This window comes from Dasypus novemcinctus, chromosome 31, assembly GCF_030445035.2.
Source record: "Dasypus novemcinctus isolate mDasNov1 chromosome 31, mDasNov1.1.hap2, whole genome shotgun sequence".
Taxonomy (NCBI): Eukaryota; Metazoa; Chordata; class Mammalia; order Cingulata; family Dasypodidae; genus Dasypus; species Dasypus novemcinctus.
The window spans coordinates 8,926,150-8,940,796 of record NC_080703.1 but is presented as its reverse complement, the minus strand read 5'-3'; the positions used below and the strand labels follow the sequence as shown (position 1 = coordinate 8,940,796).

Below are 14,647 nucleotides of genomic sequence, written 5' to 3'. Positions count from 1 at the left end.
TAAGCATTAATCTGACTTCTTATGTTCTCCCTACTACACAAAATGTCAAGGAAAGAGTAAAAATAAAATATAGGGTCAGTTCTGTACTGTTGGACAGATTCAGTTTGGAAGACATTGAGTTATTCCCATATGTATTTAAATCAGGGAAGCTCTACAAATAGTTCATTACAAGAACAGAAAAACTATCTCCACTAAAATAAGAGGAAAATAGCTCCATAAATTATTTTAATTAATTTAGTTCTAGATAATGATCATTTGTCTTAGTTTAATAGAGATGTTGTAAGAAAGTACCACAAACAGGATGATTTAAAAGAACAGAAATTTATTGTTTCACTGTTTTGGATGGTAGAAGTGAAAATCAAGTTTCCAGCAGGGAATGATTCCACTGAGACCTGTATGGTGAGAAACCTGCCTTGCCTTGTCCTTGCTTCTTGCAGTTTGCTGTCAATTCTTGGTGTGCATTGACTTGGCATAACTTCAATCTCTGCCTTAGAAATCATAATGGACTAAGGCCTTCCCTACTCCAGTTTGGCTTCATTTTATCTAATAATATCTTCAAAGATTTTCTATCCAAATAAGGTCATTGTCACATGGCTGGTGGTAAGGACATCAATTTATGTCATTTTATGTTTCCTAATATATCAATGCCTTGATATTATATCAGATGTTTCCAAAATATTCAATAACTCACTCATTCATCTCTAGGACTTTCTGGATATTAAATCAGACATTCCTATATATTATAATAATACTCACATTTCTCATTAGAAGTGTACAGATACTAAGCCTGTACCTTCATCCATCACTGGAACTTTTCCAACATTACATCAGTGCCCCATTATCTCAACAAAAGGTATTTCTTTTCTGTATTAGAAAAGATGTTAGTTTACAGAACACTCATTGATAAAACATAGGATTCCCAAATACCACCCTCTTATTACCACCAGTTACCATTTGACATTTTGTGACTCCCAGAAAATGTAATGTTCTTGGAACTAACCCATTCTTGTGGGTGTCGGACCTTCTGATTGCTTTAGATTAAGTTAAGGGAACTTTTGATAAGATCATTTTGACTGGATTGTTTTAGGGCCTTTGATTTGACAAAGTCAATGAGGCAAGGCCCAGATTAGATCTCCACCCTCTGTCAGAGTTTTATATAAACTGAGAACTAAAAATAGAAACAGAAACACAGCTGCCATTTTACCCTGCCATGTGAGAGAAGACTCCATGATCAACTATAGTTGCAGAAGATAAGAAAGCTTCTGTCTTTCTTGTCTTCTGCTTAGATCCCAGATGCCAGAGACTGGAAACAGGGAAGCACAGAGGCATGGAAAGAGGCCCTCAGGAGACTAGGCCACAGAGCAGCTAAAAGCTGTCAGAGAAAGCAGCCTGTGGGAGAAGGTAGAGATCCAGATGGAGAGCTGCCATTTTGCCTTGCCACATGGCACAGTCCAGGATCTACAGCTTCCAACCTTGATGAGACAGCATCTCTGATAATGTCTTGATTTGGATACAAGAAATGTAAGATTTTACCACAAATAAATTCTCATTATAAAAGCCAAATAATTTCTGATATTTTGCCCCAGCAACTTTAGCAAACTAAAACACCATAGATTTGTGTAGAATATATGTTGAAATTGATGATACCACATTATTATTATTATATATTATTACATAATTATTACTATTGTCTTTATTATTATACCATGTTTTAACTTAGAGTGTAGTGTTTGTAGTAGTGTAGCACCATGATTTTTAAAAATTTTATTAAGTTAGCTTATATACCTTCTAACATTTTCTCTTTTAATCTTATTAATAAATGCATTTCAGTGCTGTAAATTTCATTCACAATTGTTGTACTATCATAACCACCATCCATTACTAAAACATTTCCACCATTCCACACAGGAACTCTATACAGTTTAAGCCTTAACTTCAGCCTTCCCTACCCCCATCCAATTACCTGGTAATCTGTATTGTAAATGCTATGAGTTTGCTTATTAGAATTGTTTCAAATCAGTGAGATCATACAATATTTGTTCTTTTCTATCTGGTTTATTTCACTCAACATTATGTCTTTAAGTTTCATCCATGTTGTTGCATATATCAGGACTTGATTCCTTTTTACAACAATGATATTCAATAGGATTTATCTAGCACATTTTATTTATCCATTCATCACTTGATGGACACTTGGGTTGCTTCCTTATTTGGCAAACAAATTAAATGCTGCTGTGAGCATAGATGTGAAAATATGTTTGAGTCCCTGCTTTCAGTGCTTTTGGGAATTTACCAAATAGTGGGATTGATGGCTCAAATGGCAGTTCTAAACTCAGCTGTCTGAGGAACTGCAAAATTGTCTTCCACAGCCACTGCACTATTTTATATTTCCACTAGCATGAATGAATGTTCCTATTTCTCTGCATCTTCTACACCATTGTTATTCTCTGTTTTTCTTTTTTTTTTTTAAATAGCAGCCATTCCTATGGGTGAAAAATGGTCTGTCATTGTGGTTTTGGTATAAATTTACCTGAGGGCTAAGGATATTGTATATCTCTTCTTCTGCTTTTTGGTCATTTGTATACCTTCTTTGGAAAGATCTCTATTCAAGTCTTTTGTCCATTTTCCCCCTTCCCCTCCCCATCCTTCTTCTCCTCCCTCCACCCTGATGTTTTAGCTGTACATGTCCATTTGCTGTGTGATCTTCTGTATCTATTTCTATTTTTGTCTTCTCTTCTTGTTTTTTTCTCCTCTAGGATTCACCAGGATTCAATCCTGGGGACCTCAGATGTGGAGAGAGGTTCCTTGTCAAGTTCCTGGTTTCTGCTGCACTTCACCTTGACTCATTGCTTCATCTCTTTTGTTGCATTATCATCTTGCTGCATGACTTACTTGTGCAGGCAGTGGCTCACCATGCTGGCAATTGGCTTGCCACATGGGCATTTGTGTGGGCAACTGACTTGCTGCACAGGCTCTTGGCTCACCACTTGCACACTCATGCAGGCACTGAGCTCACCACACAGGCTCTCAGCTTGCTGCATGTGCACTGGCTCACCATGCAGGCATGCTTTTTCTTTTTTTTTTACCAGGAGGCCCCAGGGATCACACCCAGGTCCTCCCATATGGTAGGCAGGAGCCCTATCACTTGAGTCAAATCCACTTTGTAGTCCAGTTTTTAATTGGGCTGTTTGTCATTTTTGTTATGTTAAAGAATTTCCTTATATATTCTGGATATTAGATCTTTATTGGTTATGTGGTTTCAAATATTTATCCCATTGTGTAAGTTGCTGTTATTCTTTTATGAGAAAATGCTTTAAGGTGGATTTTTAAAAAAATGTGATGAAGTCCCATTTATCTGTTATAACTGTACCCCATTCTTCAGTGAAAATAACCCATTGTAGTATAAATTACATGCTGAAAAATGCAGAATATTATAGCATTGACTCTATTTCTCATCAGAAGTTTCCCAATATTATATGTCAGGTCTCTCATTTTACATCAGATGTTCCTTAATATTAAATGAGTGGGTTTCCTTCTATGTAGAATGTTTATCAATATTATATGAATGCCCCAATTCCTCATTGAAAGCAATGTAATACAGTGTTAGCTCCCTCTTCCTCCTTTGAGTGCCCCCAAATTATACCAACATTACCATTCCTCATTAAAAATTTCCTAATATTTTACCTGTTCCCACCTTCCTCATTTTAAATTCCCCTATATTTTGGCAGTGATGCAATTCTAATCAAAATTTTTACAATATTATTCCAGAGTTCCTATTCTTAATCAAATGTTTCCCAATTATTACACAGTACTACCTCTACACACAGGGAATTTGTCAATAATATACAAGTAACTGGTTTCCTCATAAGAATATTAATAATATTCCATTATCCCTATCCTCATCAAAATTATTCTGTGTTATAATAACGAAGCCATTCTCCCAGATTTTTCTGATATTTTATCATTGCCCAAATTCCTCACCAGATATTTCTCCATACTGCACCATATCTCTTATCCTTATCAGAAGTTTCCACATGATATACAATTGCCAATTACTTATATAAAGTTTCAGAATATTACATTATTGTTACCATCCTTGTCAGAAGATTCCCAATATTTTATTAGGACACTGTCCCCCCTAGGAAGCGTCAAAATATTTTACCAGTGTCAAATTCTTTTTGTTTTCTGTGTTTTTATTTTGAAATAAATTCAAGTTAGAAGGCAATTAACAAATAATACAAAACCTCTATAGAGAGCTTCTACATAATTCCTATAAATAATCAGATTTACCAATATTAACATGGTACCACATTTGGAATTTCTTCCTCCCTCCCTCCCTCCCTTCCTCCCTCCCTCCCTTCCTCCCTCTCTCCCTCTTTCTTTCTTTCTTTATTTCTTTCTTTCTTTCTTTCTTTCTTTCTTTCTTTCTTTCTTTCTCTTTTTTCTTTCTTTCTCTTTTTTCTTTCTTTCTCTTTTTTCTTTCTTTCTTTCTTCTAATTGATCTATATTCTCAATGTTTGAGAATCGATTGAATTCATTATTCTCCTTGAACACATTACATACTCTTACAATTCCTAAGAATACTGGTATTCAATTAAGTAACCACCAAGCGTGCAGATATCAATTTAAGAAATTTAACATTGATGTAATGTTTACAGCATCTATTCCAGATTTTTGTATGTCAACAATAATGTGCAGAAGAGGTGGAGCAAATGGCATCCCAGTGAGTGCACCCTCATCATCTCTCCTGCAAAAAACCAGCTGAGTAGGGACAGAATCCTGCCTGAGTGAGCAGTTTTGAGATCCCACAAAGCAGGTGGTTTCTGGACATGGACCTGGAGAGAGTGTGACAAAAGGAGTACTTGCTCAAGGTAAAACCATGGGTTTCTGACACTAGAACCAGAAGCTGTGGGAAGACTAAAACCTTCCCCTAGGACTGATAGCCACAGCATTCCCTGAACACTACAGGTCACACAGCAGTGTTCCTGAGCAACTTGTTCCCCAAACAGATGATCACTGAACCCATGTTCCCTGAACAAAGCACTCCCAAGACCCCAACATTCACCTAGCCCTCTGATCGTGGGCAAACTCCTAGAGAATGTTTTGATGAGGTATGCAGATGGGGTCCAAGGAGTGCAGATTCAATTGTCTATTCCCCTCTTTTTGAACTTGGAGGAGCATGCCAGTTGGCTTGGGGAGAGGCTAGGAAGAGAGGAGAGGTGAATCTGCTGAGAGAGCCTAATTTACCTAAGCATGCTGAATTAGGGAAACGTGGTTTGGGAGAAGGTGGATCAGGCAATTAACTAGTCCTGCACATCACACCCAAGGGAGGGGGATAATGTGCTTGGTAGCTTCCAATAGCATATTTAGGGTTCTTGGCAAGGTGTGGGTGCTCTCTCTCAAAGAACCTAAGAGTCATCATTTTCTGTGGTGAGTTGGTTCACCAGGGTCCCATTTGAATCTCAGAGGGAAGTTCTCATATGGCCTTCCTGTTGCCCTGGGAGAGAGGGAAGTGAGGAAGAGAGAAAGGGGGAAGGATAGACTCCTAAGCAGTTTATTCAATTGCAAAGAGGATTCCTTGCCTGAGACCTTGTCTGGTCTTTTTTGTTTGTTTGTTTCCTTGTCCTTCCTTCCTCCTTATCTCTCTATGGCCCTTTTTTCATATTTTTCTTTTTCCTTTTATTTTTCCCCCTTCTTTCCCCCTTCTTTTCTAATAGGTGCTGCAAGCAGTGTTTCTTGTTTTCTGTGCTTTTCATCCTCAATTTCCTTTTTTCTGTGTGTACTTATTTTGGCTACCAATGCTCTCCCCTTTAATCTTTCTGTCTTCTGTCATCTATCGTTTCTCTTTATGTTCCACCTCTCTTTGTTTAGCCCCCAATGTTTCTGCCTTTTTATTTCTAACACCTCTATTCTGCTTCTACCTTTTATTCACTCTTTATGTTATTGTCCTTACTTTTCTCTTTCCCTCTCTCTTACCATACTATATTCTTCTCCATATTCAGTTTACAGTCACATTGTAGGTACTCCAATTTTTAATTTTATAACTCTTCACAGCTTACATGAGTGTAATATCCATTCTCCTAAGAGTCACATGGCTCTTCTGCTAAAATTTTCTATCAATACAACTATTATACTATTTCTTTTCTTAAATCTTTTGCTTTCCCTGGCCCTAATATTTTCCTAAAGGGAACTTAAAAAAAAAAAAAAAGGAAATAGAATAAGAAGAATAAAATGTCAAAGAAAAGACAACACGCACATACACAAACAGCACCTAAATAAACCCCAAGACTAGATGGGGAAGCTAATCAACTGAACAAACACATCAAGAAAAAAGGATGACCAGACAGTAATAAAAAATTACAAGCCATACCAATAATCAGGAAAGCATGGCCCAATCCAATAAACAAACTAAAAACCAGGAAGAGGAGCAGTACATTGAACAACTAATCAAAGCTCTCAAAACATATATCAAGGACAAATTTGGGAAACGGACTTTAGCCCAGTGGTTAGGGCGTCCGTCTACCATATGGGAGGTATGTGGTTCAAACCCCGGGCCTCCTTGACCCGTGTGGAGCTGGCCATGCACAGTGCTGATGAGCACAAGGAGTGCCGTGCCATGCAAGGGTGTCCCCCGCGTGGGGGAGCCCCACACGCAAGGAATGCGCCCGTGAGGAAAACCGCCCAGCGTGAAAAGAAAGTGCAGCCTGCCCAGGAATGGTGCTGCCCACACTTCCCGTGCCGCTGACCACAACAGAAGCAGACAAAGAAACAAGACGCAGCAAATAGACACCAAAAACAGTCAACCAGGGGAGGGGGAAATTAGATAAATAAATAAATCTTTAAAAAAAAAAAGGACAAATTTAATGAAGTGAAGGAAGAGATTAAGGGTCTTTAGAAAACACTTGGAGAGTATACAGATGAAATTGGAAACATATGCAAAAAGGTAATGGATATGATGGCAATGAATGACACAATCCAAGAAATCAAAAATACACTTTCAGCAAATAACAACAGATTTGAAGAGGGAGAGGAAAGAATTAGTGATGTGGAAGACAGTACATCTGAAATCAAACAGATAGTAAAATTGATGGATAAAAAGATAGGACAAATCCAGCAGGGAGCTCGAGAAGGGCAAGATTGCAGCTGAGTGAACTTCCCAGTTACTAGCTCATGCAGGGAATTGGCTGGGTGGCATTGGAGACTCTTTGGGACTGGGCTGTTTTGGGATTTTTGCTGGTCCAGAGGTGTCTGGACATCGATTTGGAGGGAAGGTAACAGAGAGGATCCGTCTGTGAAATATATACGGTCATCCCAGCTAGTGTGGAGGATTCCCTCCTTGGGTAGGCGGAGCCGAGGCATCCGGCACCACGGCGGAGGGGGCAGCCGGGCTGAACGCCGAGTGGTGGAAGCCGGGGGGCCGAGCCGGGCCGAGCGCCGAGCGGCGGCGGCTGGGGGGGCCGAGCCGGGCCGAGCGCCGAGCGGCGGCGGCCGGGGGAGCCGAGCCGGGCCGAGCGCCAAGCGGCAGCGGCCGGGGGGCCTGAGCCGGGCCTAGCCGGGCCGAGCACTGAGAGGCGGCAGCCGGGGGGGCTGACCCGGGCCGAGCTGGGCCGAGTGCCGAGCGGCGGAGGACGGGGGTGCCGAGCCGGGCCAAGCACCGAGCGTCGGCAGCCGGGAGGGCCGAGCCAGGCCGAGCGCCGAGCGGCAGCGGCCGGGGGAGCTGGACCGAGCCCGGCGGTGGGGTTTCTGTTTTTTTTTTTTTTTGGAGGCTCTGCAGTACTGGGGAGTTCGTGGGCCCTGGGCCCCTATTGGGGGTTGGTGGGAAGGGAGGTGCTTGCGCACACATTTGGGCAGACAGACGGGGATTTTAGGGCAAAGTGGGGGCAATTTTTGATTGCAGACACAAACAATAGCGTTTCTGCCTAGAGCCACGCCCCCCCCAAGCCTGGCTGCTGACCTACAGCAGTCTCAGAGGGATAGCAACAAAGAGATGCTACCAGGGTCTCGCGGGGTGGCAGACATTTGGAAGCTGATTAGGGGAATATTTTGTAAAGCGTGGGAATTTCGGGTTTGGACTCTGTTATTGGCATTTCTGGCTGGAGCCCCTCCCCCAGAACTGGATATTGATCTGAGTCATTAAATTGGCTACAGCCTAGAGGAGCCCCCAGGTGGACATTCCCAGGGACCACAGGGTGGGAGGGTTCCTGAAGTCAATTGGTGATATATCCACACAATAGACCCTAGTAAGTAAGTGAATTGTAGAACACAGAACACAGGATAGAGCTTGTGGATGAGACCTCACCCATAGGGCTGGCACCCAGCTGTGGGGATCCCTGAAGGCAGTGATGAACTGTGGTGCTCCCAGGCCTCCTGTTAACTGGTCTCAAGGTTGCCAGGTCTGAGTTCCCTGGACTCTGGCGGCCCACATGCCAGAGACTCACACCTCTTGAGGCCTCAATACCTCAGACTGTCCATCCCTGAATCCACCACACCCTGAGGTTCATCTGAGGCCCTTGAATGTCCTAGCCCTCAACATTTGCATTTTTTCTTCTATTTTGTTTGTTTTTATTTTTATTCTATTTCTATTTTTTATTCTAGTTTTTTAATGTTCTGATTCCTGGCATTGCATTATCCCCTAGTCTTTTCTCCCAGCGTATCCCCCAAAATCTCTTTTTTTTTTAATTTTTATTTATTTTTATTTTTTTTATTTTTTTAAATTTTTATCCTCTCTTTCTTGTCCCTGATCTTTTTCTTATTCTATTTTATCTTAACAATACAGTAGGTCCTGCAGGAAACACCTCACATTTGCTGGGTTTCCTCATCCTCCACTGCCTCATTTCTCTGTGAATAGATTTAGGCTATCTACACTATTCCCTTTCCCCTACAACTTGATATCCTCCACCATCTGCTATCTCTCCTATATTCCACCTCCCTTTCTTTGACCCACAAAGTGTCTAACTCTTAATTTCTAATACCTTTGTTTAGTTTTCCATCTGGTATCTGCCCTTGAAACTATTACCTCTCTTTTCTCTTTCCCTGTCTTACGAAAACAATAGCTTCTTAGTACGTACCATATTCCTCCCATATTCAGTCATCTACCTCATTATAGGTACTTTCCTACTACTATAACTCTACACAATTTACACAATCTAACCTCCATCCTCCCAGAACTCATATTGTTGCTTTGTTAACATATATCACCAATACTACTTTACACTTTTTCCTTCCTTACACAGTAGACTTTCCCCAGCACTAATACTTTCCTTTAAAGTGAACTTAACCAGCAATAAGAAATTGGAATAAGAAGAACAAAGGGACAAAGAGAAGATATAACACTTACACAAAAACAACAGCTAATTAATCTCCAAGACTAGACAAAGAAGCTAAGGAACTGATTAAACCCGTCAAGAAAAAATGATGACAAGACAGCAACAAAAATCTGCAAACCAAACCAGTAATCAGGAAAACATGGCTGAATCCAATCAACAAACTAAAAATCAGGAAGGGGAGCAGATCTTCGCACAAGCAATGAAAGATCTCAGAACATTTATCACCGACAAATTTGATGAAGTAATGAAAGAGATTAACAACATGAAGACAACACTTGGAGGGGAAATTGCAGACATGCACAAAAAATAACAGATATGATGGAAATGAACACCACAATTCAAGAAATCAAAAATACACTTGCAGCAAATATCAGCAGACTAGAAGAGGCAGAGCAGAGAATTAGTGATGTGGAAGACAGTACATTGGAAATCAAACAGATAGTAGAAGTGGTCAATAAAAAGGGAGAAAAAATCTAGATAGGATTTAGGGACCTGAATGATAATGCAAAACGCTCAAACATACGTATTATAGGCATTCCAGAAGGAGAAGAGAAGGGAAAGGGGTCAGAAGGAGTGTTGCAGGAAATAATGACTGAAAACTTCCCAAATCTACTGGAAGAGACAGATGTACATATCCAAGAAGCACAGTGCACTCCACTTGTCATAAACCCCAACAGGCCCACCCCAAGACATATACTTGTCAAATTATCCAATGCTCAAGACAAAGAGAAGATTCTAAATGCAGCAAGAGAAAAGAAAACCATCACATACAAGGGAAGCTCCATAAGATTAAGTGCTGATTTCTCATCTGAAACCATGGAGGCAAGAAGGCAGTGGTATGATATAGTCAAGGTACTAAAGGAAAAAAATTTCCAACCAAGAATACTCTATCCAGCTAAACTAGCATTCAAAAATGATGGAGAGTTCAAAATATTCACAGATAAACAGAAACTGAAAGAGTATATCAACAAGAAACCTCCCCTTCAAGAAATTCTTAAGGGAGTTCTGCAGGAAGAAAGGAAAAAAACAGGACAGTCAGAGATGGAGGAGAGTATAAGAGCAACAAAAAAGACAAAAATAGAAGGGGAAAATAAAATATTACAAACAAAATACAACAAACACAAATCCAACCAAAATATGGCTACCACAAATAATTCTCTGAATGTAATAACACTGAATGTCAATGGACTAAACTCACCTATCAAAAGATTCAGACTGGGACACAGGATAGGGAATATGACCCATCTATATGCTGTCTACAAGAGACACATCTTAGACCCAGAGACTCATGGAGGTTGAAAGTGAATGGCTGAAAAACAATCATACAAGCAAACAACAACCAAAAAAAGGCAGGAGTAGCTATATTAATATCAGACAAAAAGTCTTTAAATGTGAAACAATTGTGAGAGACAAAGAAGGATACTACATTTTAGTGAAAGGGACAATCTGTCAAGAAGATCGAACAATCATAAATATTTATGCTCCTAACAAGGGTGCCTCTAAATACGTGAGACAAACGCTGGAAAAACTAAGTGAAAAAATAGATGCATCCACAATTATAGTGGGGGATTTTAATACACCACTATCAACTCTGGACAGAACATCTCAAAAGAGAATCACTAAAGAAACAAAACATTTGAACAGTATAATAGAAGAGCTGGATCTAATAGACATATATGGATCATTACACCCAAACACAGCAGGATATACATTTTTCTCAAGTGCACATGGAACATTCTCCAAGATAGACCATATGGTAGGCCACAAAGAAAGGCTGAATGAATTCAGAAAGATCGAAATCATACAAAACAATATCTCTGACCACAGTGAAGTGAAGCTGAAAATTCACAAGGGACAGAGGGCCAGTCTTCACACCACGATTTGGAAATTAAACAGCACACTCTTAGAAAAACAGTGGGTCAAAGAGGAAATCTCAAAAGAAATCAATAACTACCTTGAAACAAATGATAATGATAACACAACATACCAAAATTTATGGGATACAGCAAAAGCAGTACTGAGAGGGAAATTTATAGCCATAAATTCACATATCAAAAAAGAAGAAAGAGCAAAAATTGAAGAACTAACTGCACTTTTGACGGAATTAGGAAAACAACAACAAAGTAACCCAACAGGAAGAAGAAGGAAGGAAATAACAAAGAGAAGAGCAGAACTAAATGAAATAGAAAATAAGAAAGCACTTGAAAAAATAAACAAGACCAAGAGCTGGTTTTTTGAGAAGATCAACAAAATTGACAAACCTTTAGCAAGACTAACAAAGAAAAAAAGAGAAAAGATGCAAATACACAAAATAAGAAATGAGAAAGGATATATCACCACTGACCCCACAGAAATAAAGACTATCATAAAAGGATACTTTGAAAAACTATATTCCAACAAAAATGACAATTTAGAGGAAATGGACAAATTCCTAGAAACACATAAGCAGCCCATACTGACGAAAGAAGAAATTGAGGATCTTAACAAACCAATCATAAGCAAAGAGATAGATTCAGTCATTAAAAATCTCCCAACTAAGAAGAGCCCAGGGCCAGACGACTTCACAGGTGAATTCTACAAAACATTCCAGAAAGAACTAGCACCAATCCTGCTGAAACTCTTCCAAAAAATCAAAACAGAAGGAACATTGCCGAACTCCTTCTATAAGGCCAACATTATCATAGTACCAAAGCCAAACAAAGACACCACAAGAAAGGAAAATTACAGACCAATTTCTCTAATGAGCCTAGAGGCAAAAATACTTAACAAAATACTTGCTAATCGTATTCAACAACACATTAAACAAATTATACACCATGACCAAGTGGGATTTATTCCAGGTATGCAAGGATGATTCAACATAAGAAAATCAATTAATGTGATACACCATATAAACAGATTGAAGGAAAAAAGTCACATGATTATATCTATAGATGCAGAAAAGGCATTTGACAAAATACAGCACCCCTTCTTGATAAAAACACTCCAAAAGATCGGAATACAAGGAAACTTTTTGAACATGATAAAGAGTATATATGAAAAACCTACAGCCAACATTGTTTACAATGGCAAAATCCTGAAATCCTTTCCTCTAAACTCAGGAACAAGACAAGGATGCCCATTGTCTCCACTCCTATTTAACATTGTCTTGGAAGTACTTGCCCGAGCACTGAGGCAAGAACCAGATATAAAAGGCATTCAAATTGGAAGGGAAGAAGTCAAAATTTCATTATTTGTAGATGACATGATCCTGTACATAGAAAACCCTGAGAGATCTACAACAAAGCTTCTAGAACTCATAAATGAGTTCAGCAAAGTCTCAGGTTATAAGATCAATGCACAAAAATCAGTAGCATTTCTGTACACCATTAATGAGCAAGATCAGGAGGAAATCAAGAAACAAATACCATTCACAATAGTAAATAAAAAAATCAAATACTTAGGAATAAATTTAACTAAAGAGGTAAAAAACTTATACACCGAGAACTATACAAGACTGTTCAAGGAAATCAAAGAAGACTTAAATAAATGGAAGAATATTCCTTGTTCATGGATATAAAGACTGAATATTATTAAGATGTCTATCCTACCAAAACTGAGCTACACATTCAATGCAATCCCAATACAAATCAACACAGCCTTCTTTAAGGAACTAGAAAAACTAACTATGAAATTTATTTGGAAAGGAAAGAGGCCCCGAATAGCCAGACATATTGAAAAAGAAAAACAAAATAGGAGGAATCAGACTTCCTGACTTCAAAACATACTACAAAGCTACAGTAGTGAAAACAGCATGGTATTGGCATAAGGAGAGACACACAGACCAATGGAATCGAATTGAAAGTTCAGATATAGAACCTCATGTATATAGCCATATAATATTCAATAAAGCCACCAAACCCTCTCAACTGGGAGAGAATGGCCTATTCAACAAATGGTGCCTGGAGAACTGGATAGCCATATGTAGAAGAATGAAAGAGGATTACCATCTCACACCTTATACAAAGATCAACTCAAGATGGATCAAAGAACTAAATATAAGTGCCAAGACCATAAACATCTTGGAAAGCAGTGTAGGGAAACATCTACAGGACCTTGTAATAGGAAATGGCTTCATGAATATCACACCAAAAGCATGAGCAGCAAAAGAACAAATAGATAAATGGAACTTCCTCAAAATTAAAGCCCTCTGCATCTCAAAGGAGTTTGTCAAGAAAGTAAAAAGGGAACCCACACAATGGGAAAAAATATTTGGCAATCATATATCTGATAAGAGACTTATAACTTGCATATATAAAGAACTCATAAATCTTGAAAACAAAAAGATAAACAACCCATTTAAAAAATGGGAAAAAGATTTAAACAGACACTTCTCCAAAGAAGAAATACAAGTGGCTAAAAAGCACATGAAAAAAATGCTCCAAATCTCTAGCTATCAGGGAAATGCAAATCAAAACTACAATGAGATACCATCTTACTCCCATAAGATTGGCAGCTATGAAAAAACAGAAGAATATAAATGCTGGAGAGGATGTGAAGAAAGGGGAACACTCATCCACTGCTGGTGGGAATGCAGAAGGATCCAACCATTCTGGAGGACAGTTTGGCGGTTTCTCAAAAAACTAACCATAGATTTGCCATATGACCCAGCAATACCACTGCTGGGTATATACCCAGCCGAACTGAAAACAAGGACACAAACAGATATATGTACACCAATGTTCATAGCAGCATTGTTTACTATCGTCAAAAGTTGGAATCAATCCAGATGTCCATCAACAGATGAGTGGATCAATAAAATGTGGTATATACACACAATGGAATACTACTTGGCTGTTAAAACAAATACACTACAATCACATGTGATAACATGGATGAACCTTGAGAATCTTATGTTGAGTGAAGCAACCCAGACACTGAAGGACAAATACTACATGACCTCAATGATATGAAATAAGCAAACTGCCTCAGAGAGCTAGACTCCCGAAAAGAGGCTTACAGGAAATTGGGGGTTGGAGGAAGGATGTGAGTTAAAGTCTCTAGGGGTGGAATCTGTGATGAGCTGGTGGTAAGTATGAGCACAAATAAGAGACAAAATGGGGGCAAGGGGTTACCTTTGGGTGGGGCTTTGTGGGTTTGAGGGGGGCTGGGGATGGGTGGAGGGGTAATATTGTCCAAAAATTGGGGGGAGGGAAGGGCAACATACGAACATGGGAGAGTGTCAGGTGTTCGTTGAGAACAAAATGTTGAGAAAATCGTATCAAAGTATAAGTAGGAGGGTTACCTGTTTAGGATGCTCAGGGGGTATGGTCTGATGTGGG

The 14,647-nt window shown here is 39.3% G+C and overlaps 1 long non-coding RNA gene across 6 annotated transcripts in view; it reads left to right on the top strand.

Annotated features, from left to right (window-relative positions):
- The window catches only part of LOC131276977 (uncharacterized), a 101,143-nt gene that overhangs the window by 66,222 nt on the left and 20,274 nt on the right, over positions 1 to 14,647 (top strand). For 5 of the 6 annotated variants that reach the window (XR_011647851.1, XR_011647850.1, XR_011647852.1 and 2 more), the window contains exons 4-5: positions 1,287 to 1,521; positions 4,659 to 4,871. This is a non-coding gene — a long non-coding RNA (uncharacterized lncRNA). Of the gene's footprint in view, positions 1 to 1,286; positions 1,522 to 2,756; positions 3,430 to 4,658; positions 4,872 to 14,647 lie in introns of those variants that run through there. The other variant, XR_011647855.1, reaches the window with a different exon arrangement.